General features: G+C 41.3%; 1 protein-coding gene across 1 annotated transcript in view; it reads left to right on the forward strand.

Annotated features, from left to right (window-relative positions):
• The window catches only part of FOXO1 (forkhead box O1), a 49,340-nt gene extending 45,295 nt beyond the window's left edge, over positions 1–4,045 (forward strand). Inside the window, exon 3 of the mRNA XM_035110210.3 lies at positions 179–4,045. The gene's annotated coding sequence lies outside the window, so the exon portion shown is untranslated. The remainder of the gene's footprint in view (positions 1–178) is intronic.
• The last annotated feature ends 5,155 nt before the right edge of the window (positions 4,046–9,200 follow it).

Here is a 9,200-nt window from a genome sequence, read left to right on the forward strand (position 1 = left end):
CAATATTATACTGAAATTGGCTCACATTTATAAAACACTGATGTGTTCCATAAAGCAGTGGACTAATTGTTTCTTGGTTCTCTTAGGTATTTGGATACTTCTATATGCATTCTTGTCTTGCAGGCTGAATGTTTTTCTTTGCTTTCCATCAACGTGTATTTTCTTTCCATTATCCTAGGCTGCAATTTAAAGTACTTCAGACATCTCTGACTGCAGGAAGTGAACAAGGAAGTCCAAAGATGTCCTTCAACCTCTTTGCTTTTTCTTTTTTTATTTTATTTTCTCTTGTCAGACTTGGCAGCAGATAGATTTTTCCTGTTCAGGATGTTTGCAAGATACTTGCATATTATTTGCTGCTATTGGTGAGAAATGTGCCATTGGAAATGTCTTTATTTGGAAGTGCCAAACTCACTACAGTGTCGTAGAAACGAAGAAAATACTTGTGCATCATGTTTTGCATTGACCCAAGAAAAGGTTAAAGCTTTTAATACTGTGATAGTTTTAAACCTTCATAACTTTCATCCCATATATCTTTTGATCTGATGAACTCATAGAGAGCTGCAGACAGCCGGATTAACTGCCTTAAGTGTATTAAAATTGTACATTTTGTATGAGAACACATCGTGGAATATGATCTAACCAAAGTTGTTGGCCATTTGGACTTCCAAATCAGAGAGCAGATTGAAAGCTTTGCTTTGTCGCCTATGTGTTTGATTATGTAGATTTATTGTGGGGCTGACTTCCTGATTGATTTCAATTTTATTGATCAACTTGAATTTTTGTAATAGGCATATAGATATTTTTCTTACATCTCTACTTTGTTATATGAGCTCCTTAAAAACTTGCAGAATCCAAGATGACTAATAACATTCATAACATTTTGTATACAGTATTTTAACTAGATATGGGGGGATTTTATTAGCACTGTGTAAGATTTCTAAAGAGAAGACATTTAGGTATAATTTTTGGTGGGAGGTGGTTTCCTGGCACAAAGGTGATCCCTTGGTCTATCCATACAGAAAACTTATATTTCTTATATTAACACTGACTACCCCAAAGTGTTAAGTGTTGTTAAATGGTTTGTATATTCATATACTCATTTTTGTATTTATTTTACTAGAGTTTTATAATGTTTGTAACTCCAGGAGCAAAAACTTCTCAGTTTAACGTCGCTCTAGCAATCCATTTTTAGTTTCACTTGTTCTTAATTGTAGGGTCTGTCATTTCTTTTTCCATTGCTTCCTTTTCTTATTTATTCAAAGAGCCAGAAGCTGCTTTATTATTACATTATGGTTTAAGACCACATCTTGCAGGAAAAAACCTCAGCGACTAACTTTGCAGTCTCAAATAATAGAAATAACAATAGCTTTAGCTGGTGTTTCCTCAGAGCCCTCAGTTTACTCTCTTTGAAGGGGTTTAGGAGAGCAAGTTTACAACATAGAGGCGAGTAATTATATAGAATATAAAAAACTGTGAGCTATTGTTTTGGTGGCTCCTTGGCATACCAACATCATTGGGTATCAACCTCCTTTCATTGATCAGAGAAGAGGGGAGCTGGAGCCTTGTAATACCTAGCGAGCCACTGTCCCTGTTTCAGATTTATATAAGTTTTGTGGAATACTTTGATGTTTTTTAAGAGGGTGAGGGGTGATGAGCATGTGCCATAAACCATCCATATGAAGGTTAGGGTAGTCCCCAAGGTGCCTTTCAACATGTTTACTCTTTCCTAGGTGGTCAAAACCTGCTTTTGGCCAGGAAGCATGCGTTTCCTTGCCCTTGCTCTCAGCTTCTCTTTCCCAAGGATAGGTCTCACTGAGACTTGGTATCCCTTCAAAACATTTAATATATAATATAATATATACCTGGGAGTGGAGTGGGGAGGTCAGAAAAAAAATTCCTGGGCTTAATTAAACATAAATCCGTCTCATCCAGTCTTCAGCTCAATTTTCCCTACATACACTTTAGCATATCCCTGAAAGCAGAAAGGCCTTACTTAGGACACTGGGTAGCCAAAATGTTAAGAGCCTGCTGGATCAGGCCAGTGGCCCATCTAGCTCAGCATCCTGTTCCCACAGTGGCCAACCAGTTGCTTATGAGAAGCCTGAAAGTTGGACCTCTGGGTACAACAGTGCTCTCCCCACACTTGTGATTCCAAATTACGTAGCATAGTGAATCTGCTAAGTAGTTCTAGGGAATCAAAACATTAGCGAAGGGGTGGTATAGTGAAACAAATCATGTAACCGCGGATTGAATATGCTTCTCTATAGATCTTAATTTTTATAGTACTTTAGATTTAAAAATGTACATGATGGCTTTGTGGACTGTGTGGATATATATATATATATATATATATATATATATATATATATGGAGAGCACAAAATATGCTCTCAACATCAAAAAAAACTAAGATCATGGCCACTGGTCCCATCACCTTCTGGCAAATAGAAGGGGAAGAAATGGAGGCAGTGAGAGATTTTACTTTCTTGGGTTCCATGATCACTGCAGATGGTGACAGCAGTCACGAAATTAAAAGACGCCTGCTTCTTGGGAGAAAAGCAATGACAAACCTAGACAGCATCTTAAAAAGCAGAGACACCACCTTGCCGACAAAGGTCCGTATAGTTAAAGCTATGGTTTTCCTAGTAGTGATGTATGAAAGTGAGAGGTGGACCATAAAGAAGGCTGATCACCGAAGAATTGATGCTTTTGAATTATGGTGCTGGAGGAGACTCTTGAGAGTCTCATGGACTGCAAGAAGATCAAACCTATCAATTCTTAAGGAAATCAGCCCTGAGTGCTCACTGGAAGGACAGATCCTGAAGCTGAGGCTCCAATACTTTGGCCACCTCATGAGAAGAGAAGACTCCCTGGAAAAGACCCTGATGTTGGGAAAGATTGAGGGCACAAGGAGAAGGGGACGACAGAGGACGAGATGGTTGGACAGTGTTCTCAAAGCTACCAACATGAGTCTGACCAAACTGCGGGAGGCAGTGGAAGACAGGAGTGCCTGGCGTGCTCTGGTCCATGGGGTCACCAAGAGTCGGACACGACTAAACGACTAAACAACAACAACGTGTATATATATATATATATATATATATATATATATATATATATATATATATAGCAGCCTTGTTTGGGGATTTTCACACCTCTGTTAGTCTGTGAGAAATGTATTCTGCAACAGAACTGTTCTAATTCTGTAATATATTGTTCGTGTGTTATATTAATTACCTGCATTACTGAGACCTCGGCTTAGATAAACTGACAAAGTTGCATAAAATGGTAATCAGATGTATTCTTGAATGCTGACAGTTCAACAGAGCATCCCTAAGGAAAAGGAGAAAAGATTATTAAAGTGGACCAGTTCTTTTACAGTCTTACAGCACAGTTCTGCACAAATCTGCTTGGAGGTACTTCCCACTGTATTCTTTGGGACTTACTTCCATGGCGGTGTGTGTTAGGATTGTAACCTTAAGTTTGCACTTGATTAATAACTGGATTGGTGTTATTTTGTTAAAATATTTTAAGTTCACATTATGAAATGTTCAGGCTTGTTAATTTAAAATTAATTTTTAAGTAAGGTAAATTTTCTTTTGTATTTTATAATTACTGAAAGTAATACTGTGGTTCATGCAAGCAAAAAATAAATAAATTTGTAACTCTGCATTAAAATGGGACTTTTGCTATAGAGGGGCATCTTCCTTGTTATGCTCTCCCCCACTTTCTACGTAAGCAGCACTGCTGACATGAAAATACTTTGCATGCTGTTTGTGTGAATTGTAAGAACATTGGAGGATTGTCACTGCTAATATGCTGCAGAATTTCATTTGGATATTTGTAAGGGGGGGGGAAGTGCCTGATGTTTGGAAAAAAACATAAAATAATCCTTTGTACAAAGCCATAAATGTGTATATATATTGCTTTAATCGTGTTGTCTTTCATTTGAAGACTTGTATGCTGATAAAGGATTCTGCTTCTTTGTTACGATTTGTAATCACTCAGATAATTGTGCAAAGGGCTTAAAAAACCTTTCTAATTTATCTCTACTGCAATCCTGTGAGGTGGCTTATTTTTGTATGGTGTCTTGGGCATCTTTCATTAGCAAAGTGACCTAATTTATTTTATAAAGACATAGGTAATTCATATTTTTGTTTATATAATGCGTAGCTGAAGCTAAGGGGCGAGAGACCTGCCAAAGGTTAGGCAGTAAGTCAATAGCTACTTTATTTTTCAGCCCAGATCTCCCACATTTAAATCTCAACATTGCATTCACTGAACCACTTAAGATCGTTCGTGTTCCTTTTTCTCTCACGATCCTCCACACTTCTTGTACTACCCCAAAGCAAAGGTCTGGAATCTCTTGTACTACCCCAAAGCAAAGGTCTGGAAATCTGTAGAAATCTAGATTGTAAACAGTACAACTGTGCCACCTGTGAGTCAGCTCAGCTGGCATGATGTATTCCAAATGTGGAATCTAGATATGCATTGTTTTTGGATGCCTTCATTTCAGAAAGCTCCACCACTCAAGCCAGCAGGAACTATTGTTGGACTTAGAAAAATGAAATCACTAAAGAGAAACAAGCCACGCAATTCAGATGCAACAGGCCACTCCAACATACCAGTTTGCATATGAATGTGCCACAAGCTGGAGCTCCTTCCCTGCTCCTTTTGTTTGCAGAGGAGACTACCTCGCTTCTTAAACCAGTTTCCTATGACATCCACTATTAAAAATCTGCTTAATTGTGCTGGTCAAGAACTGTAATCCATCCATCCATCCATCCATCCATCCATCCATCCATCTGCTTAAATTAGAGCAGGCATAGGCAAACTCAGCCCTCCAGATGTTTTGGGACTACAACTCCCATGATCCCTAGCTAACAGGACCAGTGGTCAGGGATGATGGGAGTTGTGGTCCTAAAACATCTGGAGGGCCGAGTTTGCCTATGCCTGCATTAGAGTTTAAGAAACTAGAAAGTCTCTGTATAAAAACAAGGAGAGAAGTTGGAGGCAGCCGAGCTTGTGATAATTTGCTAGTGTGCAAAATATGGTTGGGAGTAGTTTGTTATGGCAACAACAAGGCCATATGGTTCAGTACCTCTCGAGTTGGAGAATTCTGGGTTCTGTTCTTCAGAATAGTGTTTTGCTGCTATTCGTGTTGAGGTATTGGGGAATCAAGCTAGGTAGGAGCAGGTTTGGGTGATTCCACACAGCTGGCATTTTCACAAAGGGAAACCAGCTGCGTGCATGCAGTGGGGTAGCAAGCAGACAGCTAAGCTGAGCAGAGACACAAGCAACACTTACCGACACAAATCCCATAGAATGGAAAGCTACCTTTTTATGAGTACAAAAAGTATATAATAGTGTTCCTTGACAGCTTGAAATCTGAGATGACTCAATTATTGCCTTACATTTAAATGTACAGTATCTGTTTGTGTATTCCTTGAGTTCAGGTAGCTTAGAAACTGAATACAACCATCTCACATACATGTTTTGACATTTTTAAAGAGATTACTGAACAACACAGAATCAGCCCTAATCCTCAAAAGCTAACTTTAAAAAGAGGTCTGCACCTTAGTTTAAAACCTGAAGGTATGTGCATCCTTGGAGAGCACAACATCCAAGCAGCAATGGATATGCTCTGTCCTGCAGCTGATCTACCTTATGTGATTCCCCCTTGCCAGTTTAAGGAAAGAGAGATTCACAGAGAAGATTCTCTGCAGAATAGTGTTTTAATATTTCTGTTGGGGAAAGGACTAAGGAATTCTGCACCAACTAAGCTGTTGAACAGCCTGTGTAATGTTATAGTTGTCCAGCCTAGGCATTGCATGGGATACCTGACACCTGACAGAGACAGGATCCTTGTTTCCCAGGAGCAAATAAAGTCATTTTTAGTGTACCTACCAAAATAAATCTTGGCCACAAGCACCAGCTGTTTCTCACATAGCTGAGTTCAGTAGTGATTGCCAACAGGCTACCTGCTCTAACGGAGTAACCTTTGTTTCATTAACACACACACACACACCCCAATTCAGCTTTAGCCTGACAAAATAGTAGCTCGCTTCAAGGCTTTTTCTTCTATTTACAGCAGACTAAGTGAAAACCTTTCAAGTGCAAATGTGACACACAAAAACCTGCCTTGACCAGGAAAATGCAGAACACAAAGCTTCAAGTCCCCATTTACAGACCTCTGTTTTCAGAGGATGGCATTAACTTGCTGATGGTTTCGATCTTGAGAATCCTGGATTCCATCATAAATCGGAAGCAAAGGGCAGCCAATTCTGGGGAACAAGATTATGTGCTTTTTTATGCTCTTTGGCACGCTGCTTAGCTTAATAAAAGAGAACATCAGCCAGGAGTTCTCCATCTGAATGATCCCTTAAAGAAATGCAAAAACTACATATTCCACAAAATAGGCAGGAATGCAATGATTTTAGGCCAGGGGTCAGCAAGCCTTTTCAGCAGGGGGCCAGTACACTGTCCCTCAGACCTTGGGGGGGGGCCGCTGGACTATATTTTTTTTGTGGGGAGGAAATGAACGTGTAAGCGTTTACTGTGTGTGAGAGGGTATTTTATAAACTGCCAGGGGGTGAATTGACTACACTTTTCCAACAAGCATTCTGCCACCTACAAAAGCTCCTTGTAATGAGCACTAAATAGAATTTAACAAGGAAATGCTATTCTTCAGGGTAGTGAAAAATCTCTTATTAAATTCACTTCTAAGTAGGTTGTGATTACACAAGGCACCTCTGCATCTTTCTCTAACCCACTGCCTCTATGTATGCCTCTCCATACATATCACCCTATACTTCTAGCTCTTCCACCTCCCCTTCCCTGACATTCACCTATCTCAGAGTCAAGCGTGCTACAGGTGATGATGAAGTTCACACCTATAAAATGGCATTCTTAAGCAGGACATTTTGAATTCAAAGAAAAAGCAGCTGGGGCCCTTGAACGGAAATGTGGTCAATATTTCAGTAGTTTTGTGCATCAAATCTCTCTTCCACTCCAGCTATTTGAGGTCAATGGAGCGGCTTCCATGGACAAATAGGTTTTCAATAGCACAACTAAGCTGCATACGTCTTCCCTCAGAGGGCAACTCCATCTAGAACAGGCAAGATCCCCCAAATCCTCTGTGTTATTAAATCAAATAAGAACAGCGTTAAAAAGTTACAAATGCACAGGTTGCTCAGAAGCCCCCCCTTTCTCCCTTCAGTAAATACTGCACATGCAAAAAATAGACAAAATCTGACCAAAAAGCCCGATAAGGCTTGCACATGTATAGTGCGCTAAGAATGGGAACTTGAAAGTTCTGAGCTGCAGTTTATCATTAGCGAGGAGAGGGCTTAACTATGATCCCAGGTCTGTGTGCTCCCTGCATGTCATACTTTGGCCTACCATGCCCTGCCAATCAGACTACAAAGTACAAGGCAGCAACCACTTCCTGGTCACACATCACACTAAACCATAGTTTAAAACAAGCTATGGCTTAATGTGAACAAACAGCATGCTAGTGCATACTGCTCAAAAGTTATTGCTCCACTCTTCCTGTTCCTGTATCACTGCTCAGAAATAAGCTAGAGTATGGCTTGTCATGACGTTCAACCCTGGACTTGTGGTCTGGAGAGAAACCACCAGCTCAAATTTGAATGTTGCCACACGTCAGGGACTTGTTTCCTGACAATTCAGCATCAGTAGGATAGGAGGAGCAGAACTTTTCTACAGCATATAAGTGGCATGCTCAATATTCACATTAAACCACAGTGCTTTTTAAATTATGGTTTTAGGAAACAATCAAAAGGTGGCAGGCATTGTCCATACCTTGCTATTTTGTTTGATCTCTGGGTGTGGCCGTTATAAATTCTTTGGCTTGTAGAGGTGGATTCTTCTGAGCATTTTTATCTAACCAGTGGCAGAGCGTTCTCTGCTGGCACCCAGGACAAGAAAAAGCACCAGAGCAACTCCCGCTCACTGGAGCTAAGTGGAGCCATGCTGCGCCGCCTGCCCAGCCATGTAGTGAGGAGCCCAGTCAGCCGACTTGGCCGGCCCTGCCCTGCTTTGAGGGGTGCACTCAGAGTGCCCTGCAAGCCCAACACTGCTTTGCAAGACCTGCAAAAAATGGCACAGGGCTTGCCGAGTGCCTTGAGCTGTTGTGTCTTTCTCAAGGCACCCACCAGCTGGAGAGCAGTGTGAGAAGCATGCAAGAGCTCATGGCAGAGCAGGGCATCGTGAAGAAAGCGTCGCCCCCCAAAAAAACTGCACTTGGGGCAACGCCCCCCCTGCAGCCCCCCATACTACACCTCTATCTATCTATAATCTCCCAAAAGTATAAAAATAATTCCAAGGTAATATCCACATGTAGTTGGTTCTGGTACACAGGCTGAGACCCTGTACTTGTTCGCAGACTGTCTCGCCAGAGTGGTGCATGCTCTAGTTATCTCCCGCTTGGACTACTGCAATGCGCTCTACGTGGGGCTACCTTTGAAGGTGACTCGGAAACTACAACTAATCCAGAATGCGGCAGCTAGACTGGTAACTGGGAGCGGCCGCCGAGACCACGTAACACCGGTCTTGAAAGACCTACATTGGCTCCCAGTACGTTTCTGAGCACAATTCAAAGTGTTGGTGCTGACCTTTAAAGCCCTAAACGGCCTCGGTCCAGTATACCTGAAGGAGCGTCTCCACCCCCATTGTTCTGCCCGGACACTGAGGTCCAGCACCAAGGGCCTTCTGGCGGTTCCCTCATTGCGAGAAGCTAAGTTGCAGGGAACCAGGCAGAGGGCCTTCTCGGTAGTGGCACCTGCCCTGTGAAATGCCCTCCCACCAGATGCAAAGAGAAAAACAACTACCAGACTTTTAGAAGACATCTGAAGGCAGCCCTGTATAGGGAAACTTTTTAATGTTTAATAGATTATTGTACTTTAATCTGTTGGAAGCCGCCCAGAGTGGCTGAGGAAACTCAGTCAGATGGGCGGGGTATAAATATATTATTATTATTATTATTATTATTATTATTATTATTATTATTATTATGCAAGGGACCCAGCATGTGGCCAGCTTTCATGGACAATACATTCAGCAAACTTGGGCATTCTACCTTTTGTTTTGGCCATTTGTTCCTGCCTGCAGGGCTGAGTAGGGAGAAAATTTCAGTTTCCCATTAACACTCTTCCATTGTTACTGCATGTGTATTTGAAT

This window comes from Zootoca vivipara, chromosome 3 (assembly GCF_965207765.1).
Source record: "Zootoca vivipara chromosome 3, rZooViv2.hap1.1, whole genome shotgun sequence".
Classification (NCBI taxonomy): Eukaryota; Metazoa; Chordata; class Lepidosauria; order Squamata; family Lacertidae; genus Zootoca; species Zootoca vivipara.